This window comes from Castor canadensis, chromosome 10, assembly GCF_047511655.1.
Source record: "Castor canadensis chromosome 10, mCasCan1.hap1v2, whole genome shotgun sequence".
Taxonomy (NCBI): Eukaryota; Metazoa; Chordata; class Mammalia; order Rodentia; family Castoridae; genus Castor; species Castor canadensis.
This window is the reverse complement of record NC_133395.1, coordinates 118759935-118784895: the sequence shown is the minus strand read 5'-3', so window position 1 is coordinate 118784895 and position 24961 is coordinate 118759935. Positions and strand designations below refer to the sequence as shown.

At 37.1% G+C, this 24961-nt stretch overlaps 1 protein-coding gene and 1 non-coding gene across 7 annotated transcripts in view; both read left to right on the top strand.

Annotated features, from left to right (window-relative positions):
- Positions 1-24961, top strand: part of Fhit (fragile histidine triad diadenosine triphosphatase) — a 1296971-nt gene that overhangs the window by 579945 nt on the left and 692065 nt on the right. The window lies entirely within an intron of this gene.
- LOC141413060 (U2 spliceosomal RNA) lies at positions 2703-2887 on the top strand. The gene has a single exon (XR_012437894.1). It is a non-coding gene; the product is annotated as a U2 spliceosomal RNA (small nuclear RNA).

The window sequence follows — 24961 nt, the reverse complement described above, 5'->3', positions numbered from 1 at the left end:
TCTTTTGTCGTTAGTTTTGATCCTTCTAGAGCATTCACAATCAAACCCATGAAAAATGACTGTACCAAGTTCTTCTCTGTCAAACCACTTAGCTTTTTAAATACTTCTCTTGCATTTCATTTTGCATTTTCTTTATAAAACTTTATAAATGTCTGCTTACATTCTGCAGAAGTACTACTTCTAACAATAACAACTTGAACAGCATATTTTTTTAAATACTAGAACATCACCTATAAAACAGACAAAATTAAACCTAATGGACTCAAGGTAAGCCCAGCCTAAGAGCCACTTCTAACCAATTTACTACTTAAATTTAGCCATAAAGGGTCCTATTGGCACTGACTCCCACTTGATCTGCCTGTCATTTCCCATCTGATGTGGGATCAGACCAAACCAACCTGAACATCTTATCTCTATTGGGATAAAGTTTTCCCTGGCAACAAAGGACCATTTAGAGACAAATAACTTAGAGAGAACTATTGAGACAATAAAGAGAAGTTCTCAGATTCCAAGTGGAGTTACTTATACCAGGCCTTCCAAAGCAGCAAAAGCTAAGAGGATGGGAAGACATGGTTCATAAGCATGGTTACCTCACTCTAAAACCCGTAACCGTCTAACTTCCAACTGTATAAAAACTATCCTTTCTATCACCTGCTATTCCTATAACTTCAGGAAAAATTCAGATGTTCTTCCCTATGTATGGACATTCAAAACCTCTTAAAAACAGACAGGTCCTGTCTGGGGATTAGTACGAGTGGAGGGGTAAAAAATGTAAGGAAAGGATATAGGAGGGTGAATGTGGTGGGAATATTATGTACTCATGTATAAAAATGAAAAAATGAGACCTTTTGAAAGAATTCCAGGAATAGGGAGGATAAATGAGAATGACGGAGGGGGTAAATTCAACTATGATATATTGTAAGAACTTTGTAAATGGCACAATGTACCCCCAAGTGCAATAATATATGATAATAATAAATGTAAAAAAAAATAAACAGGAGGGCTATCCACCTCGTGCCTTTACTAAAAGGCTTCAAAATTGCATCAGACATAGGACAGGAATGGGAGAAATTACTTCTTCCTCCCTAATCTACAAAATCCTATTACTTGAGGTAGTGTTAGATACACTAGACCAAACACTAACTGATGTATAAAAACAAAACAACTTTTAATGGTGGTAGTCTTATAAATTCAGAGGGCTTTAGATATACTCATTGTAGCCCAAAGGGAAACCTGTGCTATGCTTGGGGAAGACTGCTGCTTTTGTGTTAATAGATCAGGACAAGATCAAACTAACATTCATAAACTAATGCATCAAGCTTCAACTTAGAGAGCAAGCCCCCCAAGCATGGCTCTCATGGAAAAATATCTGATCATGGTTATGGCTTCTCCCCTTCTTGGGACTTCTAGTATCTATTTTAGTTCTTTCACCTTCAATCCTTTCTTTGTTAACATTCTAACCAGATCTGTTTCTTCTCACTTCCAGGCCATAAAGTTATAAATGATGCAGTTCATGTGTTCCCTCCCCTACCATCTGACCATTCAGTGCCTCTTAGCCCCCTGGACCAGGCTTCCATACAGTTTTACTCTGGTATTCAATTAGACACTGCCATGTCCCCACAGACTGCATTCCTCTACCGGAATTACAAATGCCTAGGCAGAAACATCTCTACTACCCTACTCAGCTCAAAGCGTTACAAGAAGATGAGACCTCCCCCACCATTAAAACTAAGAATGCTCTTTGTGTTGTTGTTCTGTGGGGGTATGTGGAGGAAGTCCTCATTTATGGAGGCATGGCAGCAAGGAAATACCAAGAGCCAGCTAGAACAAGACAGGAGGGATGGAGCTTAAGAGATGTTCCCATACATGCAAAATTCAAACCACTGTCTTAGGAAGATGTTTCTTCCAGTCAGCAAGAGCCACAAAAAAGGAGACAGCCAATCAAAAGTGACTAACCCAAAGCAAAACCTATTTTCAACCCTGTCTCGGCAAGCTGCACTCCTCTGCGTAGCTGCTTGTCCTTCTCCCTTTAATGGTGTCCTAATAAATCTTTGCTTTCTCCTTAAAAAAAAGGAAAAAATATGAGGGTGTCTTAGAATTAAGTAAATTATTAAGTAATGCAGCTTTGAATTTTAACTTGCTCATTGTGTTCAACCTAATCCACAGGATGTACAGCACTAAATGAAAAGAATTGAGTGAGAGGAAAAAGGCTGCTTTGTGGGAGTTTTGTTCGATGAGCTTTGCTTTCTAGAATTTTTGGAATCTGGTTAAAAAGTCATAATCACTCATATACTCTATGGAAGCTTACTGTGGTTTCAGCCCAATGCTAAGTGGGGACAATAATATGGTAATGAATATATTTGCGGTGGGTGCTGTACACATTTTAAAGCTGAAGGAACTGAGACAGAGACCGAGTAACTTCTCCACTTCATGATGGAGATTGAGATTTCAATCCCATGCTGCCTGACTGTCACAGCCCACTCTGTTTTAGTTGAGTATTTACTATTTACATTTATTTATTTTACATACACTCATTGCCTTTGCATTCTGACATATGCTAATGACCTCTGAAATGGGTCATTATTAAAATATCCTTGGGTACTTTTGGAAACTTCATGTTCCTGAGCCCAGCCTGCCAGGGACTTATTAACTATAAGGGTGACTCTGTGCAGTTGGATTTTTAAACATTAATATAAAAACTCTTTGCTTCTTGGCCTTTTGGCTAAGGTCAAGTGTAGTATCTGTTCTTATCAGTTTAATATCTGATAGTCCTCTATCTGAGAACAAATGTTAAATGGATTTTTGGAACAAGGAGATGGAATAGGAGCTCTGTCCACTCCACACATCGTCCTGTTATTGCAGTACCTCTAGGAATGGTGTACCCCTCCAGGAGAAATAAATGAATAAACTCCAAGTGATTTTGATAAAGCTAGGTTTGGGTATCACTGCTAAACACATTATAAGAGGTGTTTTTTTCCTCTGAGTTTACAAATGCAGTAAATATACTTAGCCCTCAAACCATGAAGAATATGACTGAATGATGTAAGATTCCTGTCTTGACACCTGGAGGTGGCTGTCAGGGTGTGCTAAGAAAGCAGGTGCGTGTGAGTCTAAATCTGCTGTCTACCTGTGCTTGAAATGTGGAAGGGCACCTATAGCCTCTCCAGCTGTATGGTCTTGCTGTACTGAAAGCTTTCTTTAAGAACAACCTCAATGTAAACTGTCACAGATGGATATGAATACGATGTCAATACACAAGACCTTTCAGTCTCCAGCACTGATGGCAATAAAAAAGCGAGCCCCTCTAATCTGCCTGCAAATAGCTGCCGCTTCTGTGATCTTGTCTAATCAAAGGAACAAGCCCGCAGGGGTTTAGAGGATTCTGTGCTGCTGCTCATGCTTCCATTAATTTAATTGCTGAAATACAGTGAATTATGGGGAAGTCAAGTTAAACGCTGAAATCTTTGGGGCAAGAGACTAAACAGGTTACTTTCATAATTACTGTTGTCTTTAAGAAGGGACAGAATGTTCCCTGAAGTGTGACTTTGCAGAACTGACAATTATGTCTCAAGTCAGCATGGAAGTGAAGTAACAAGTCAGGTGTGGTCTTGGGAAGTAGCAGGAGTGAATGTGACAGAGAAAGTGTGGAATAAATGTGCCTTGACTTCAGTGGAAGCTTGTGGTACACCATCATATTAGGTATCCAGAACTTGTGCATCCTTTTTATTCCCTTTAAGCTGTGGGATAAGTTTTTAAAAAAGCGATGCATACTTTTGACTAGTTATGCCTATAAATATTTAAATGCAAAGCTGCATGTTTTATGTTGTACAAATCCACTTGTGAGCCAACATTATCTAGGGGCATCTGATCAGATGTGAATTGAGTCTGGTAGCTCTTTCTATGCCAACTCCCAACACTGAAGCTCACTGGCAGTGTCTTCACGCACCTGGTAATTAAACATCTTGAATTAATGGACTAGTTAAACTAATCAGTTTATTACATGAGGCCAACCACTTGTTGGAGGCAGTTTACCTAATGGTTAATGGTATTTAATTGGAGCTGCATTTGGTAAGTGTGTTTGCCTAATAATGGATTTTGACCTTTTAAAATAAACTTATTAATCTTATTTTATTGTGAATTTCCTTTCTCTGATACCAGTCTAATTCTAGAGTCCATCTCTCCCTATTGACCAATTTTTATCAAAATAAATTTTGAGCATGTAGCTATTACCATAAGTAAAACAGGGCAGTCATTCTCAGTATTCCTTGTGTGTTTAAGCTAGTCATTTGTTTTAGTTATTTCTTCCTTTCTGATTGTATAACCTTGAGCAAAGGGCAGTTAGTATATGCCATTATTCCCATATTAGTTAATGACTTTTTAGGAATCATAGTTATATCCGTAATAGTTATTAATAATGGAGCACACATGTTATGAACTCACTGTGTGCCTGGTACCATGCCAAACAAAACATTATCTCATTTTCCTCCTTCTAATCACCTGCATTGTGGTGTAATCAGTTCAGTTGGTTGGTTATGAACCCTTGCATATGGGCAAGTTGTTTTCATTCTGTTTTCTGATGAAGGCCAGGCAGTTGTCTTATAAATGGCCAGAAAGTGATTGCTAAGCTGAAGCTGAATGATAACAAAGATCTCAAAGTCTAATAAGGGATGAGAGGCCCTTATTTTCTGAGACCTTGACTGAAAATTGAGTTCAATCTTTGGTTAAATGAGAGCCTTGTTTGATCATCATGAAAGTCCGACTTGACTGTGGTTGCTATTTGAATTCTACCTTAACATTTGATTTTTAGTGGCTAGATAATTTGCCTTCCTTTTCCTTTTCCCACCCATTCTCCCCTAGCACTTCATCACACTTCATCTCACATCTTAATCTGAATTTTTAACTTGAGTGTTATTTTTTTCAAAAAGAAAGAAAGAGAATGATAGAGCATTAACAATATCAAAATACCCAACATCTGTGCAGGTAGAGGATATAACAGTATGTACTGAAAGCTGTTGAATAATGGAGGGGGTGGGAGGGAAGGGGTAAGGGAGAGCAATGGAAGGCATCGAACTGACTAATGTATACTTACAGTAGGGATATATTGAGAAACTCTTTGAACCTTGACTTAGGAATTAATAACAAAAAACCAGGACTGGAAACTAGGTACAGTGTGTGTGTATGGATTCTTATGAGTGGGGAGGGTGAATGGAGGAGGTGAAGGTAAGGAAATATGGTCGATGGGCTTCAGATACATATATGAAATAGAATGATGAAACCTTGTACAATTGCTTTAAGTGGAGTGGAGAGGGGGTGAATGAGGGTGATGGTGCTGGCAACAGAACCAATTTACAATGTAAGCCTATTTGGAATTGTTTGTCACAATGAATCCCCCCTGTGCAACTGATACATCCTAATAAAAAATAAAGATAAGAAGAAGGAAAAGAAGATTCATTAAGGCATGTATAACATACCTGTGGTCTTGAGTTCAAAGTTGGGTTTAAACAGCAGCTTTAATAGGTTGCACTCATGAAACCTGGATAAGTGATTTTTAACCACTCTCAGTGTCAGTTTCCTCATCTTTAAAACTCCGGATGGTAGTAACATGTTTCTAGAAAGATTGTAGGAGGTGAGGTCATGTATGTCACAACCTCTGCACAGTGACAAGTGCCTGAGAAGGTCCCAGGTGTGCTCAAGAAATGGTGACCCTTTTTAGAAGATGGATTTGGGACTTTAAAAAGTTAGGTTAAATAAATAATGACTTTTGGTGCTATGAGATTTGTGACCCTAAGACCTTGTGCTGTGAGAACAACAAACAGGAGCCTGCTTATTTAATAGAACGTGCCTTCGACAAGGGTCTCATCTGCTTTCAGCTTGAGGAACATTTCAGAATTTTAATTATTTGAAGGAGTTTCCCAGGGTAATAGAAGTTGCTTTCTGGTTGCTTTCTCTTCATGTCATACTGAGGGGATAATTGTAACAAATGAGCATCCCTGTGTCAAGACGTGACACAGCAAATGACATTATGGATGAGGAGGACCGTGTTTCTTATCAGCATGGCCAGGGCTCCAGAGTGATCAATCCCTGCAGACTGCTTTCCTAGGATGAAACAGTCACTTAACTGAACATGCCATCTTTTCTTAAAAGTCTTTCTGGAATAATGCTCAGGTTACTTTTATTTTTTCAAAGAGTTCAGAGCCCCATTACTCAGCATTATCTCCCTCTCATCCCTGCATCTTCTGTCCATTCAAATTAAGCTGCTCCAGGGAGATTCATTGCTCCTCCTTGATGGCCCTATTAGCATCGTTTGCATAGCTCATCCCGATGCTCATTGTAACCCATAAAGTAATATAATTATTACCATTCTATTAAAAGCTTTACATCATCATCTCATTTAATCCTCACACTATCCCTGTGAGGTAGGAACTTTGATGGCTCCCATTATCTAGATAAGGAAGAGGTTAAGTTAGACTTTAAGTAGTATACCTAAAGTCACAGCTGGGATAACCTGCCAGGTCTAACCTTGGAACCTGAGGTCATAGACATGCTATGAAGCTGCCTCTCTGTTTCATAATTGCCTGTTTATTTCCATTTACCTCCTCGGTCAGTAAAGTCCCATGACTCCCTGCCTCTCTCTCACTTCCTAACCTGGTACCTTGCTTGTAAGAGGCAGTGAAGAATTGGGAAGAATGAATAAATGGGTTCAGCATCTCTGCAAAGTAGATGCTAAGAAAATGGTAGCTAGACTTTACGAACTTAAAAGTGAAGTGAAAGATCATTAAGAGAACCACATTAAAGCAAAATCCACTCCTCTGTGTCCATAGAAAATTGAATATAGGAAAGGATGGCAAAGCCAGGATATAAGTATTCATATTGGGAAGTTCTATGGGGCAATTGATTTTTTAAAAATCTGTTCAGGCCTAAGACAGTTAGACTGTTCAAAACAGCATATAATTGTATCATTATGTACAAAACTCCCTTACTGCAACTTGGATCATCAGAGAGCCAAGTGTCAAAATCTTTCTAATGGTATTTAATTTTGTTTTAGCTTTTCCTAAAGAAAGTGTTTGATTTATTCTTTGAACTTGTATACTTTTGAAACATCTTTACATTCTTTATTGTTGCAAGTCATTCATGTGAACAATAGAAATGACTCACAGATCATTTTTAATAATTTGGAATCAGGCCCTTATACAAACCTTAGATACTTTGATGTTTAAGGAACCTATACTTATGTACTTCTATTGTACCTTTGTTTTAAAATCTACCTTATTTGGAATTAATATTGTTAGTATAAAACCTGTAAAATTAATAACTCAATTTATCCAAAACCATTTTAATTAGAAATATGTGCTATTTCTTCAGGGACCAGGTGGAGGTGTACACTTCTCTGAACGTAGGGGTTTCTGAGCAAATAAATAATGTAAATAAGATTTTGGAAAGAATATTTAGTCAACTCAGGAGGAGAAACTTTTCAAGCAAGCTCCAGCACTTTAGAACTACTCATCGACATTCAGAAGATTGATATGCTAATTACCAATCATTGTTTTGAATTCATTAAATTGGTCACTTTAAATACCTGTGTTTAGTCACATTCTGTGGTCTCATACAAATTCCAGGATCTTTTTTTGTTATGCTGGGCCTCAAACCCAGGGCCTTGCTATACATGGTAAGCAAAGCATCTACCACTGAACTACATCCCCAGCCCTGTCTTTTTACTGTAACTGTGATGCATGTTAAATTCCTCCTTAACAATCAGCAGTGTTACACTTACTTTCTACCAGTAAGTCATCTTGGCATGCAATAAAGCTTCCCTGAGTCTAGTCTTTCCTGTATAATAAATGGGCCAGTTCTAAACACTTCCTAGGGTTTCTAGTTCTAAACACTTTCTAGACTTTTAAACACTTTTATGTACTCATGTATGAAAATAGAAAAATGTAACCTGTTGAAACTATTCCAGGAATTGGGGGCGGGGGTAGGAAGGATAAAGGAGAATGATAGGTGAATTTAACAAAGATACGTTGTAAGAACTTTGGTAAATGTCACAATGTACCCCCAGTACAACAATATAATAATAAAAAAGTTCTTTTCTAAAAAAAAAACCACTTTCTGAGGTTTAAGTGAGATAATGAATAGAGTCACTGGCACATGGCTCAAGATACAGGTCACTAGTTATTATTACAAATTAGTATGGTTTTATTATCAAGTGTGGCTGTTGCTGCTGCTGTATTTTTCTGCCTTGGATTGCAGTCTGAATTCATTTAGGCTGGGCCTAAACTGAAGGCATGCAGTTAGAACATTTCTTCCCTCAGGTTTGGGCATTTATATGAGAAATCTCACAGAAATACAGAAATAAGGAGTGGTATATTATTGATTTCCCTCTGAGCAAGTAACTGATGAAAAAAAATCACCAGTCTTGAAATACCAGTGGGAGCTACCTTCACTGACTTGTGCCTGGGGTTTGGAATTAAGGAACCTCCTGACATTTGAGACTGGGTGGTCCCAGAATCACATCTTGGTTTGCATACCATATCCTTAATTTATCTTCATGGTTTGAAATTGGTTCTTTTGCCCAAACTAATTTTCTGTTTCCCTACATTGTCAGAAGTGGTGAAACCCTCTAACATTATACTCCAGTATACTTGCTACTGAGGGATGACACTCAGTTTGTAGTGTTACCTATTAGGGAGTCTCCTTGCTCAGTATTTTTCTCTGGTATTTAAATAAAAATATGAACTGGCTTTCAGTTATACTAAACTTTGCACAGTGAGATTCTTCCATTGATATTCATGTTCCTTCTGAAAAAGAGCACCAAAAAATATATATGATAATCTCACTTTTTTTTTCCTTTGCCTTGATTTTCTGGAAAGCTTTTTAATAGTTCAGTAGCTCAAAGACAAGATGTACCAGAAAATTAAGATGATTTTATTCAGTCTACTGAAATAGGTCTATTTAATGCTTTAGAGAAGAGAAAAGCTGGAGTTTTATAACACAAGGAAGTCATTCCAGAAGGGGGGAGGTGGGTACCATAATATGCAATAGCAATGACTTGTGGCATCAGGTGCTTTTCACAACACAAAAGGATAGCAATTTTTAACCTTGACTGGTTACTGGGAGTACAGTACTGACAAATAGATAACTGTGTAAATTTTTTTTTTCAAAACTGCAAAAAAAAAAAAAATCCTACTGGGTTTTCAGTTTTTTTTTTATTTATCCTTCAGTTATTTTCTTATTTATCCTTCTCCAGCAAACCACCTCACCTCTCACTTAATTCCCCTGCATTTCCTTTTATCTTCTTTCTAGTCTCAGATATAAAGCTCACAGACCTCTGTCCAGACCTTTGTCCAGACCTCTGACCTTTCTTTTACCTTTTGCCTCTAGAGTCTCTGGTATTTTTTATTAATTAATTGCTGTTGAGCAATGCTTAATTCAAAGTATTTCAATATTATGATTGCCCTTTTACAGGCCTGAAAATTCCTAGAAACAAGTTTTCATTATACAAGTAAAAAAATGCCTATTCGAACTTCAAACTGTTGAAGTAATTAATTTTGAGATTTTATCTGTTTATCTATCTCATTTAAATAGCCTTTATGGTCTCTTCTCAAGCATAGAAGAGATTATGATATTCTCATATTGGTAAATGAAAACCACTTTCACCAATGATCAGATAAAAATTTGCATATTTTATGAAGTTTCTTATTTATCCTTCTCCAGCAAACCACCTCACCTCTCACTTAATTCCCCTGCATTTCCTTTTATCTTCTTTCTAGTCTCAGATATAAAGCTCACAGACCTCTGTCCAGACCTTTGTCCAGACCTCTGACCTTTCTTTTACCTTTTGCCTCTAGAGTCTCTTGTATTTGCATAGCCTTCTATTGATTGTTTTTTGTTTTGGGGGGTTTTTTGCATATCAGTGATTCTTAGTCTTTTCCCCAAGTTAACAAATTTGAGGTGTGACTGCTTATTTCCACCTGCACAGTGTATTCTGTATGATAGCAGTTCTCACCAGGGCTGCTTCTGAAAGTTCCGTGGTAGGGTCTAGACAGTGTAAAAAGTGCCCTAGAAGTGACACTCCATGCCAGCCCCTGAGAGTACCCTCTTCCTTGCAATTGTGAACCTCGACTCCAACCTCCCACTAAAGTAGGTTGAGTCAAATATTCTCAGCTGTTTTTGATAGTTCATGGTCATATTAAGAAATCAGTTATAATATTTAACCCTAAATGAGTTCTGCTTCTGACTCCCTCGTGCCTATTTTTACACAGATTGAATCATTTTGAAATAGCACAACTGTCCTTATGGGTGCAAAATAAGGATGCATTTTAATGTTTTAATTGTTTTCTCTTTCCGATAAAAGTCAAATGTTAATCAGGGGTCTTGAGAAAATCAGTTGTAATCTCCCTGCATAGAAATAGCTGTTGTTAACATAGCATTTGAATGTATAGCATACCTGGCACTTTTTCCCATGTATTTAAGCACAGTGATGCTCTCTTTACAGAAATATATCACTAGTAGAGATTCTGGTTGTCTTCTGTCATGGCTCAAAGAGAGGCAGGCACCATAGCAGTGTGGCCAAGGGGCACAGTGGTTAGAGTCAGACACCCCCCCCCTTTTTGAACTTGATCTTTACCATTTATGTTCTACCTGGACCAGGCTCTGATACCTAATTAGTAAATTGCTAATCTGCTTGTTAGCAGAAAGGTTCCTGCCTGACAATAGGTATTTTGGGCTTCTAATGCTTGGCACAGAGTTTTTCTGCGTCAAATTAATTTTCGTTAATGAGTGATTGCCTATGGCTATTTCATGCCCAAATTTTGCACTTACTCAGAGTACCTGCCTGTGCACTCCTCTGTCTGTCTGGACTATGCTAGCCTTTTCCCGTCACTATGGAAGTCCAGCATCTCCTCCCAGGCTCACTTCTTCTGGGAAGGCTTATTGGTTGACCACCTGTCTCTTCTTCTTTATCACTTGTATATACCTTGGCATCTGGAGGACATGTGTGACTTAGCTCACGGAGATGTAAGTGTTTGTGTATGTGTATGTCTGTATGTATTTGATCTAATGACTGAGTAGTGTTTGAAGTGCTTCCACATGTGCCACTGAGGAGACCAAGGCTCACAGTTACACAGCTATTAGGCAGAAGAGCTAGGACCAGGATGCTGGTATGCTTGGTAAATGTTCACTGAAATGCAGATCTGCAGCGTGAAGTTTCTGGACAATCAAAGCAACTTTGTGCCTTTTCAGAGGTACTTGGTCTACAGGCTAATACATAGTTAGCAGCAATATTGAGGTAGACTCCAAGAACAAATCTAGAATTTTCCCACCCTTTTTGAATTAATGACTGATCTTTATGCAAGCCTACTAACTTGTGAAAGGGAATAAACCAGGTATTTTCATCATCCAAATGTACTAAATTAGCTGGCAAGAAAGGACTGGTTGGAACAAAGGTTTTTTTAGCCCTATAGCAATTTATATTGCCAGTGTGTAATATTCCTATAAAACGAGCTTCCTGGCAAGACTTAGTAAGCACATTTCAACTGGATATAAAGACTTCATAAGCCAGGTTCTTAGTGAGATGTGTTAGGGAAGAATCCTAGCTCCCAGGATGTCATTAATTTTATATTTTGCTCAGAATTTAAGAACAGCTAGGAAAGGCACATGTCCATAATCCATAGTCATGTTATTAAAGTGTGGAGAATATGTAGCTAGACATTAAAATGACAAATGCAGTCCTAGAGGCCAGTGAAGTAATGTGGTTAAGAGCTTTTGATGCAGCACCCAGAGACTTAGGTTCAGGTTGAACCACTTACTACCCTGAGTAAATTCTTACATTTCCCTCATCCGTAAAAATGAGGATTATGACTTACCTCAGAGAGTTATTGGGAAATGAATAGACATTAGATAATATCCTTGGCGTGGTGCCTGCCACATATGGAAAATACTTTTTTTTTTGCCATTAGTTTATACCATTTGATATGTACACCAAGAAGAAGTCATTTTTTTGTTGTTTTTTAGTGACTCTTAAAACTTGACAATTGTGAAAAATTTAGGAATTGGTTAGGCTGTGTACCATGTTCTTATGTCTCTGCACATTTTAATCATTTGAATACCTAGCATTTTCTCTTAATGGTCATACTCATGGAATACAGCACATTAAGAAAGATTCTAGAATCCTCTCAACAGGGACCTGCTACTGTAGTCAGTTGCAATCCTAGAGAAATTCACATCAGCAGCCACTGTGAATCATCCCATGCCAAGGCCTTTGCTATGTTCTCAGACTACCTATGTGGGGAAGAGCTCCTTACATCAGGTATCCTAACAGGGCAATACTCTGAAAGAACCTTCAACATTGTTGATAATGAGAATTTATTGTCCCTCTTCTATTTTATTCTACAGATGGAGATGACACATGATAATGGAGATAATTTGGTATTTCACCACCCCTCTATGTACATCTTCATCTAGGACACTATTATTACTAAAAGGCTGAAGGCATTATGGTGCCCCCTGTAAGCTTCCATCTCTTTGCTTTAAGTGGGACCTGTTACTGGCAACTGCAGACTGATACTGTGTGACCAGTGTTCTCATCTTGTTCCCTGATAAGCATAAGGGTGGGTGTCTTGTCATTTTTTTTAGTATGTTAGATGAAACCATTTCTCTGCCTAGTGTCCACTTATCATCAAATATTTATCTATAGCATCTCAAGTACTCCAAACTATAACACTGATTTATAGTTATTTGAAATTTCTTTTAGGGCTGTTGACAAACTGCAAAAGTTGTCTGACATACCTATCTTGAAGGAGATCACTGAACCAAAAGAACTAGTTGATATCTTTGTTAGACTAGAACATATGTATATATATATTGTCACATTTATAGTCAATTCTTACCAAAACAATTCCTATGTGGTTTATGTAAATTAAGTATTTAAATTTGAACTTGAACTGTACATTTCAGATTCAAAACATTACACATTGGGGAAGGCATTAAGTTAGCCTGGGGACTTATGCTTTTGGTCAAGTTGGAATGGTTTGTGACAAACCAATACTTTTTTTAAATATTAGAAAAGCTAAATATAAACAAAATGTGAAGCTAACCAAATTTGAAAACTTAAAAGAATTGCCAAGAAAACCAAAACTCCTGGAGAACAGGGAGCTATAGAGTGAGAGTGGTGAACCAGTAGTCATCCTTTGCTTTTCCCTTCAGGGAATGCACAGTTTTGGCTTGGATGAACAGCTGACAAACTGGGCAGAAGATCATACCTAGAAGGCAGAAAAATGTTTGATTTCTTAAAGCTGAAAAGACAATCATTGAAGTATGAAACTGCAAAAGCAGCCAGAATTCAGAGGGACCAACTCAGAAAGAAGATAGACACTAGTGTATTATAGCCTGATCCTGGGCAATTTTTCACCTTGAGGCACTTGCCTAATTTTTGTGCCATGAAGGACAAGGACCAATAGTCAACACTATAGGACTCCAAACTACCCAAATATTGTAGAAAACCAATGGCAGACAAATCTTTCAAAATGCCAACCTGCTTTGAATTGACTCAATCCTGAACTGGATCTCAAGACAGGCACCTCAAGACTGCCTGTCAGAGACTAAGGTGCACCTTCTTTGGTAAAAGATACCCTCATCCATAGTCTCTTTAATTTTTCATATACAGCATCTGTAATTCAACTTAAAATCACTGGACACATTAAGAAATAAAACCAAGATTGAAAATGGTTCAGAAGTTGACCCAACTGTGATCACAACTGGACTCTGATCTAGAGTTAATTACTATTAACTATTTAATTTACTATTTAAATAAGTATAGAAGTCTCAAGTTCCCCACAGTCCTTTCCACTTTCTCCTGCCTCACTCCTGGCTGGATGTACGAATTTACATTACTTTGCTTATGCTGTAAGCATTTTGGTTTGCAACTGCTACTCTTCAGGTTGGTTTGTTTTTGTTTTTGATATTTGATCTCCCAAGTGATACTATATGGGTTTGAAAAGGCTGTTATGTTATCAACAGGGCGACTTCTGGATGATTTTATTTAATCACTTTTGAGAAGTGACTATTATAATCTACATTTTTTCTTTGCATAGGAAGATGAGTAGAGGAGTAATAAGGAATTTTGTTTTAAACAGAAATGCTTGATGTTTTGTGTGTGTGTATGTATGTATGTATGTTTTGAAGTTTGCTGGTTTGGTGAAATCATGTCTGTGTTTTTGTCTCTGGTTTCTTTCCTACAAGAAAAAAGATCATAAGGGCCTACAGGGGCAAAAATAAGAAAAGCAAGTTCAGACAGGCTTAAATAAAATTACTCTTGGCTCTGTGAGTGGCTTCCTGGGAATGTTCAGTGTACATTTTTGACATACACTGTTCACAACTCTCCCAAATGATATGGGATCGGGAATGACACAGACCTTTGCAAACCAGAGTCAGCTTGCTCTCAGTTCCAAGTGAGAAGCCATTTCTTCAAGTTCCTTTTTTTTTTTTTTTTTAAATAAAGAAGCAGTGTCGTTTCTTTGAAGACCTTTGGTAAGAGGTATCTTCTAAGCACTTCTCAAAGTGTCAGACTATGTTAATCCAAGAACAGAATTTTATATACAGTCTGTGAAGCAGTTTACCCTGTGTGCTTTGAAATCTAAATGCTCTGGAGTAATTCTCAAAGTGCAGTCCTCATGCTAGCATGTGGTATCACCTCTGGGCCTGCACCCAGATCTACTGAGTCAGAATCTCAGTAGATGGGGCCTAGGAAACTGTTCTGATGGATTTTTCCAAGTAATACATATATGTGTTCGTGTTTGATAACCACTTGTCTAGAGTATCGATGGTAGTCTACATGGAGTCACAGGTAAGGTGAAGACAACTAAAGCACATATATAGTAAGACTGTTTACAGGAAAACATTGCACTGCTTATTCAACTTTTAATCTCAGCCAGAAAATTGGATGGTTTATCTCCTGAATTAGACAACAGAGTTTTATTTATGACTATGTGGTGTATCTCCCATTCTCTGTGGATCAGAATCTCCCCACGACTGCCATTTTTTTAAAAATCCTGTACAAAATGTCTGTGTTAACTAGGAAAGCAACCTAAGCATTTTAGCTATGTGGTAAAGCACTTAGGGAGGGTTAGGGAATCACACCCTTTTGTAAAATAAAGATAATCACATCCCTGTAAGAGTGACCGGGAAGAAAAATGCCTATCATGATAGTCAAGAATAATGATAGTTGAAGAAAAGGATCCCCAACTTTCAAAAGAATGATGGATAGGTGGGACAGGAAGTAAAGCCTTGAAAGGCATTCCCATGTACATCACGAAATGAATTTCTCAAGAAAAAGAGTACTCTATACGTAACCACATATCAAATACTAATTATTTTTTATGAGACTGGGGTTTGAACTCAGAATTTCACACTTGCCAAGCAGATGCTCTACCACTTGAACCATATCTCCAGTCCATTTTGCTCTGGTTATTTTGGAGATGGGGTCTTGAGAACTATTTGCCTGGCTGCCCTTGAATTACAATCCTCCTGATCTTAGCTTCCCAAGTAGCTAGGATTATAGTTGTGAGCTACAGGCACCTGGCTCAAATATATTAACTATTAAAGAACTTTTTTGCTTTAGATTTATGAGACTTTTCTAAGATAACAAATAACCTAGTTTTTATCCAGTTTATATATGGCTATTTTAAAAAGTATGTGTGTTGTATTCTCTGTGGGTTAAGTGATTTTTTTTCTCCATGCCTATTCTCTTTAGGTCAACAACAATAACAAAAAAGAAACAGACATTTAAGGAAAAGTTTGAGATGATAAATCATTTTAAAGATTTTATTGTTTTTCTCTAGCCCATTTTTTAAATGAATCAGTGAGCTGCTTTATTGTTAAATAAGCAAAAACTGCTTTGCTCTCAAAAAATACTATCAAAAAGAATATCTATATTTATTGCTAAATAATTATAAGCAGTTTTTAGTACTTGTACAAGTAGGCGAGTAAACTCCGCATTCGTATTTTAGGAGTAGGTAAATTACTTGATAAAACTTTCAGTAGCACAGTCAAGGGGGAATCTGAAGAGAAGCTATAGCTCCTCATCAAGTCATCAAATATTGGTGATATAGTCAGAAGTAGATTCTTTCCATATAAAAATTGCCTTTTTATTTTTTGCTTTTCTACCTGCTACATCCAGTAAAGACTTAATTGGTTAAGCTTTGAAAGACATTTAACTGTGAGTTCTTAGAACAGCAGGAGAAAAGGGATGACTTTGCAGATTTCTAAGAAAAGGCAACTCCTTTTAACTGGTAATTCCATTGGAGAAGTTTGTGATACATTGCTCTTGCTGGGTTATAATTTATTAGAGTACCAGAATCATATTCCAGTGTAAAGAACAAAGCATCTTGAATTCTTAATATCACCCAGTGTCCTGTGTTATTTGCACTTAGGTTGTGTCCCATGAAGCTGAGCAGTTGGAGAGGGAGACCAGGATTACATTCTGTGAGAAAACACCTGCTTTAATGAAAATGTCCATCCCCTTGAATATTGTAAAAATAGTGAGAAAGTCAAAAGAAAAACTACTCTCTGGATTTATATAAATTGTGTTTATCTGTTCAGTTATGGATAGAGAATCTTTAGGCTGTATATTTTGGATTGGGAATTTGATAAAAATGAGTTTGTATTCCCTATGACTAAGGGTTGAGCTTCCTCATGATAAGACAGCAGTAGAACTTTCCTTACAGGGTTGCTGAGAGAATCAAATGATACTGTAGGAAGAGTTCCAGGCATCGGACTCAGTACATAGTAAACACTCAATATATGGCTGTTACTGTTTAAAATGCTATCGTTTTTTGATATAGGCTTAACATGACATGTCTGCAATTCCTTTCAATTTAGGATTGTAGTGGTAAATGATGTCATATATATGAGATTTTCCAAGCAGAAACAGACAGTGGGAAATTTGGAGTGACATGAAGTGTAACCAACCACATTTGTCCTTCATGGAGAGAAAATCTATTCTTGGGAAAGGGTGGCTGGTTAGATCTGAATTGCTTGTCTGGAATTTGAATAGGGAGGAGAAGCTGATCCAGGGCAGCAAGTTGTTTTTGACATGTCTCAGAGAGGTTCAGGAGCCTTTGCTTACTTAAGGAGTCTTTGACTCATTAATAGACTATTTCTTAGCTGTGTACAATGAGACTCAAGAGACTCTGCAGGTCAGAACTGGCAGGGCTGTGACTAAGGGTGAAGTGTTGTGGGGCTGTGGACAGGATGCAGGGGGCATGGGAAAGAAAAAAAGACTGGAAACTTGATGGACAGCAACATGTAAATCATATATGATGTCCAATTCTGTGATTTTTTTTTTCTGATACTATGCTGCAGTCACTGCATTGTCCTGGCTTGGAGTTGAGAAAATAGAAAATGAGGATATAATCTGGAACTGGTGTGGGTCAGAGAAGTGTCATAGAAAAACTAAAAGCTCTCTTTTTTTTTTTTTTGCTACCAATAGGCAGAATAATGTAGTAGTTATGAACCAAGGGGTTTGGAGCTGTGCAACTCTGGATTCAAATCCTTGCTCTGCCCCTTATTTGCTGTGAGCCTTTGGCCTGTAATATGAGAATCATAGGACTTATTTCATCCTGTTGTGCAGATTAAGTTTGTACATGTATAGTGCCTCGAATTTTTAAGGATACTTAATGACTCCGTAAGTGTTAGCTACTATTATAATTATAGTTATGGTTTATTCATGATTGTATATGGAATGTAGAATCAACCTTATATTAGAACCTGTTCTGTTCTCATCTCTGCCTCTAACCAGCCCTGTGATCATGGAAAATTGAAATTTCTGAAGTTTATTCTTCCATTACATAATGTTTAGAGACTACCCAGAAATATTAGGCTAATGAGGCAAATAAATCTATGTATTAAGCAACTGATTTGATAACAGTAACATGGAGTAGTTAAGATCAAAACAACAGACCCTCCTCTGGTATTTGATTATTTGATAGCCATGTGACTACAGGCAGACAACTAATCTGTATCATTTACCTCATCTATAAAATGAGGGTAAAGGAAATACCCACCTTACAGCATTTCTTATTGAGTAAATGAGAGGATACATGTAATCCCAGTGCACAGTGTCTGGGAAGTGCATGGTAGTTTTAAGTGCTGGGCATAGAGCAGGAATTTAGTAACTTTTGGCTGAGTGAATTATTAGTGCTTTCCTTTTATACTCTCTAAGGTAACTCAGAAAGCCTCCTAAGAATATATATAGTGACTTTTATAACTTAATGGAGTGTTTATTTATGGTTTGAATGTATTGTATAATCACTTCCCTTATCTTGCAAATTAGCCGCACTTTTCTCTGCCTAAGTGACATCAGTATCCATATTAAAATACAACCATTGCCTGGCTCCAACAATCTTGGCCACATGTCTAAGATTTATTGAAGCCAACTATTGATCAAGAGTATCAGTGATGGGTTTTTAAGGTATATGATCTTTTCATTATGTTTACCACTGTGCAAAATTTCAAGAAATCTGTTTGGAACTTGAGATTTTCATGGGTCTTGTCTGAAAACTTGTGACAGAGATAAAAAAAAATCAAGAAGGAAAATATAAAATAAGAGGTATAAGTTAGATGTCTTACTTTATTTCTACTTGAATTTTTAAGGCCATTTCCCATAGTCTGTGCCATTTCATTCACAGCAGAACATTCTGTGAAGTAGATGGGTAGGTGGGAGAATCTCAGGCCAACAAAACTTTTCTCAGATGTTAGGTAAACATTTTTCTGAAGCTGACTGACTTAAAATTCTGCATTCGCTAGGAAAATGAATAGCATTTGAACTGAGTTAATTTAAATATTAAATCCTTTAGAAATGAAAATATTTATCTTTTGGCTTACATGCATAAAGATGAGTCAAATACACTGATTAGAATATAAACTCCATGAGAGCAGGGTTTCCCAGGCTGATTTGTTCACTGCTATGGCCCAAATGCATAGAATAGTAGATATGTATATGTGTACATGTGTATATATGAATATCATTGAATAAAAGTAACTCAGTGTTCTCCATCTTGAAAAGAATCCAATAGAGAGCCTGGTTTTAGCCTTCTAGCTTCCTCATCTTGTAAATGAAATTTTACTTTAATATTTCACCAGGCATGTACACCATTCTTCATAAACCACGTTGGTGGTAAAAAATCATTTTTTATTATATCATGAAGTATATAATTCCCCAATACTCCATCAACTCCTCGACCACATCAGGAGGGCTATGAAAAATTGCCTTGCTATATAATATCTGAATTTTCATTTAAAAATCAACTGCAGTACAGTCATTTACAAGTTAGACTCCCTGGAAGTGCTGGTGGCTGTATTTGCATACTTTATCCATTGCAAATGTATTTAAAGGACTGAAAGTTTATGGTTTGCAGTTACTTCCCATGGGCTTTGGCTCAAGGCTGGCATAAACTGGACAGCCTATGTTTCAGCAGAAATCGCAGAGGAATGCACGTGCATGCTGATGGCTTGCCGCTGGCCCACACAGTCATCTTTGCTGCCCACTGATTGATACAGGGAGGTCCTGTGATGGATTACTGCTTTCCTTTTCTGTCATTGATTTGGTCCAGTCTGTATAGTTTCATCAAGCACTGTATAAATTAGCTGTTTAGTTACATAGACTATAAAGCAAGGAATATTTTATATTTTAATCTCAGATGTATTTATTTGTAGAAAACTTCTGATACATGTTACAGATAAGATAAACATCTTCGCAAATGATACCCCTTTCCTTTAGCTTAACTATGAAAGTTATAGTTAGGAAAATGTCATTTCAAAAATGATATCCCAAAGTGTAAAATCTATGACAGGAGGGTGGGTAGGAGTGGGTACAGAATTAAAGAGAGTTTTTTTTTTAAATAGGAATGAACAATGTAGTCTAAAATGTTTCAAAATAATGAACAGGTAAACTCAGGAGTAAAATGAAGGGAAATTATTCTTTCTGGTATCTCTCTAGGATGAAGGAAGCATTTATCCAGAGTAATGCTAGTATAAGTCTGTCAAGACATTAAAGAAAATGGTTTAAAAAGACAGTTTAAATTTGTTATTAAAACCTGAAATGGAGACAAGGTAATACACATCAGGTAGCATTCTCATTGACAGGGAAATGTAACTTTATTACTCCAGAGGTCCTCGTGGGAGACTAGGGTAGCACGATCATTCTCACCCTGCCGTGTGAGATTGATGAAAACTTTGATTTTTATCCCATATGCACTTTTGCCACTCCTTGTCCCCCAAGATGAGGGAGGAAAAGGGGAAGAAAATACATCAGAAAAAGGACACGGTTCTGGATGCTTTGGGTTTTATTTTGTTTTGTTATGTTTTAGCATATATTAACAAAGTAATGGATTTTATTATGTCATTTTCATACATGTGTATAATGTCCCTCTCTTGTCCCACCTCCCCCTCCCACTGATCCCCTTCCTCTTCCCAAGTAGTGGTCCTTCTGCCCTCTATTTCCATGTTGTTTTTCTTTCTAAAAACTGAGAATCTGCATATGAGAGAAGTTATGCCATTATTTGTCTCTCCAAGTCTGACTTCTTTCTCTAGCATCATGATCATCAGTGCAAGTCTGAGACATGATTCCTGCTGATCATCTAACTGGCCTATTCTTTCTTATGGTCTTCAACTGTACAAATTTAGATTTGAGATTTTACTGTCAGTAGAAGTTTGAAAGAGAAAATATTTATTCTCCAAATGCTGAGAGGTGGACAATAGCATGCAGGGCAAAAGATTCCCCAAAGGAGGTGGAAATATTGAAAGAATTAGAAGGTACAGATGAGGTGAACATTAACTACTAGCCATCATTAGAACAATTGGTTAAATATGATATAAGTAACCAACTTTGTTAGCGTACTACACACACAACTCAAAATAGACTAAAGATTTAGATGGAAGACTTGAATCTGTAAACTCCTAGAAGAAAGCATATGGGAAAATCTTCATGATATTGAGCTGCACAATGATCTCTTGGATATGACTTAAGAAATAAAAGCAAAAATAGATAACTGGAACTAACATGCTTCCATACAGCAGAAGGAAACATTTGACAGAGTGAAAGACAATCTATGGAGTAAAAGAAAATATTTATAAAGCACATATCTGATGAGGAGTTGATATCCAAAAAAGACCAGTGACTCCTATAAATCAATAGCAAAAATAAACAAAAGAGTCTCAAAACTTACCCAAATAACCTGATTTTACAAATGAGCAAAAGACTCAAAAAAAGATAATTTTTTCAAAGAATTCATAGAAATGACCAACAGGCACATGAAAAGATGCTTAAGGCTGCTGATCATCAGGAAATGCAGATCAAAAACCACCATGAAGTAACACCTTTACCTCTTGATGACTTATTTTATTTTATTTTTTTAAGATACTAAGTGCTAGTGAAGACATAGAGTAGCTAGAACACTTGTACAGTGTTGAGGGGAAGACAAAATATTGCATCCACTATGGAAAACAGTGTGGAAGCTCTAAAAAAATGAAATTAAAAATAGAATTACTATGTGATTCAGTAATTCCCCTTCTCTGTAGGATTCAAATCAGGATTTGGATGGCTTATTAGCACCACTATGTCCATTGCAATAATTTCTAGTATAGCTAAAATACAGAAGCAACCTAAATGTCTATGCATGGATAATCAGATGACAATATAGTGTATATACACAATGGAATATTATTCAAACTTAATGAAGAAGGGACTTCAGTCATGAAAGATACCATGACTGAAGCTGGTGGGCATTATTTTGACATTATCCAGCCACTAAAGGAGAAATACAGCAGTGATTCCATTTATATAAGGTATGTAAAACAGTCAAACTCATAGAAGTAGAGAGTAGAATTATGGTTTTGCCAGCAGCTGGGAGGAGGAATAAACAGGTAATTGTTATTTGAAAGGTATAAACTCTCAAGCATTTAAGATGAATATGTTGTAGAGATCAACTGTACAACATTGTATGTGACAGTGCTGTGTTGCACACTTAAAATTCTAAAAGGATAGATCTCGTGTTAAGTATTCTTATTATAGTAAAATAAAATAAAGGACAATTAATGAATTGTTTAACAATTCTTCCAGCAAATGTTTTAGACTCTCTTGACCTTATCTTATAAATAGAAAACAAATATGAAAATACATTTTTAAAAACCTAGTATAGGTAAAGTGTTGTGGCAAAATCCAAGAAAGGCACATTTGTATTTCAGCAACACATTAATTCTATTCCTGTTATAAATGCTATCCCCTGTAGAACTATGCAAGCTAGATGGACCAGATGGTATTGATTTTCAAAGGCTACCTTTTAAAAATCCTATGACCTTTCCCAATTGTCAAGCTGTGAAAATTAAAAGTTATATTTATTTTGAAAGTGGCCTGCACTCTACTACTAGTTCTTGCTTATGAAGTACCGATAAACCATCCACACAAACTTGTAAAAGAGTCTGTGTGTTAAGATGAAATATTTTAGAGAAACATTTGAGTACTGTTGGACTTGGTATTCTGTTTTTATCACTATTCCCTCAATATAGTTTATATGACCCACATGGATACACGTACACATACAGAGCTCCTTACTTTTCCTTAATAACAGCTATCTAGAGTTTTCTCTTTTGTCCAGATGACAGTCAATTCATTTTCTGACTATCTTCCATGGGCCAGGAGCTATGATCAGCCCTGTCTTTAAGGAGTTGTGTGTCTGTGGGCAAAGAGGGGAATTAACAGTATGTTTTAGTTCTCCTAATAGAAGTAGGCAAGGGGACATGGGCATGTTAAGTGGGGTGGCAGTTAATTCTGTTTCAGGATGGCTATCAGAGAACATACCTGCTCACCAGAACGGCAAGTCTGAGAAGCATTGTAGGCAGAGGATAATGCAAGGCACAGGGTGTGTAAGCTGAGCACTTAGAAAACAAAGAGTAGTGACTTGGGTATGACAACTCTGTCACTTACTAGATAGGTTGGCTTCAGGCGAGATATTTAACTAGTTGATCTTCTTTCATAAGTAAAATAATGAATAATTATTTTAAATGATATCTAAAACATGAACCAAACTAATACCGAAAACATAAGTATAAGTATGGTCTGGAGGGTGACACTGGTAAAGAAGGAGGTCACTACAGGGAGCGAACAGTCTATATGCACACTGAGTTCAAAACTTAGTCTATGGATCAGAGTGAGCCAGCAGGTGTTTGAGATGAGAGAGCTTCCCCATTCTGTATGATTATTCCTTGTTATTCAATTTGTCAAGAAAGTTTAAATACTAAATTATAAGGTCAACATAATAAAAGGAAGCTATAAAGCAAGAATGTTGGACATAAATGATATAGTGAGGTTAGTGGTAATTTATTTTTTAATCATGATATTACATAAAAAAATTTCAGGAGAACCAGGACTTTCTGAAAAAAGGAGCAGCTTTAGAATAGTTGGGAATTATTGCTGCCCTGAACTCATTGCCCTCAAAACTATTGGCTTCCTCTCCAAAGATGAAATCTTCTGGAATCGATGGAAAGAGATCTTTGATGGGGCAAGTACATCAGAACCTTTTATAGATGTAATCCCATAGTGTTCAGTAACAGTTTAGCATCATTAGAACATTGGTTGACTGCTACCTGTACTTGATGGAGGTAAGTGCAGGAAACAGAAACATAAAAAAATACCAGATGAGATTTACAAAAATGCAGTGGAAATTACACAGTGGCCACTGGGGAGATAATGATGTAAGAGAGTAAAAGGAAGTATGTTTTAACTAATATGATTTGTAAAAATAACAGTGTGAGAAAGCAGCTTATAGTAGAAAAACAATACAGCCCTTAAGTCATAAGAAAGCAGAGGAAAATAGGACAGGTTTTGTAAGTATCAGGTTTACTCAGAAGTAAGACACATCAAATAAAAAATGTACTGTATTTGGAATTTGTGAGGTAGAAGTCAGAATTAGGTTTCTATATTAAACTTCTCTAGTTCTTCTTAGAAATAATAAAGCTAATGTTTGTTCAGAAAATGACCACTAAGTGTCAGCCATGGTACCAGTACTAATAAATGGAAGTTAATGAAAAGAAAATAATTTTTAGCAGTGAACTGGGTACTTTTTTAGTGAATGAGATGAAACCATTTCATTGTATCCTGACAGCTCCGAGGAGCAGCTGGGGGCTTCTTTTTCCCTTCTACAAGTCTCCTGGGCAGGACTGTGGCTCTGCCCTATGTTCCTCATTTTAGTGTGGAAGGTGGTGGCTCCACAGATGCCCTGGTGCATGTTCTTCTCAAGGTCATCAGAACTTCCCAGAGGGCCAAGCAGAAACTTCTTAAGGCACAGGCTTAGACTTAGCTTCTGTTTGTAGTGCATGCAAATCCATATGACCAAGTCCAACATCAAAGTTCCATGGGAACGTGGGAAAGGACAGAAAGGCTTGCTCAGCAATGACCTCATCTAGCTCCACCTGTGCCTCTTGGTCCTCATACTTCCACAACCACGCAGTGGGCCATACTTCCCTTAGAGAGCTGCCTTAGGGATAAAGTTCACTAACATGTATCAAATCACATATAAGTGTTCCCAATAAATGGAAGCCTTTTCATCTTCTTTTTTTTTTTTTCTTTCCATTCTGCCCTCTCCACCACCCCACAAAGACTAGGACCTGAGCATTATCTGTCACCAAGTGAGAGATGTGCTTGATGACCAGGGCAAGGCCTTCTTATAACTGCTGACCTGCTGGGTTTACCTGGCAAAGCCACCTAGAGCCCTTACTTTTCCTCTCCTTGGATCTTGGACATGAAATTTCTCCTGACTTTATACCTCCTTTATGCTTGGGTTTCTTTGGATCCATCTCCATATTCAACTCCTTTTCCTCTATGAGACCCTCTTCTATAACATGTATATTTAGGACCTATATTAACTGATCAAATAATTTGATCATTTTTCTGACAATGATTGGAAGAAAGCTG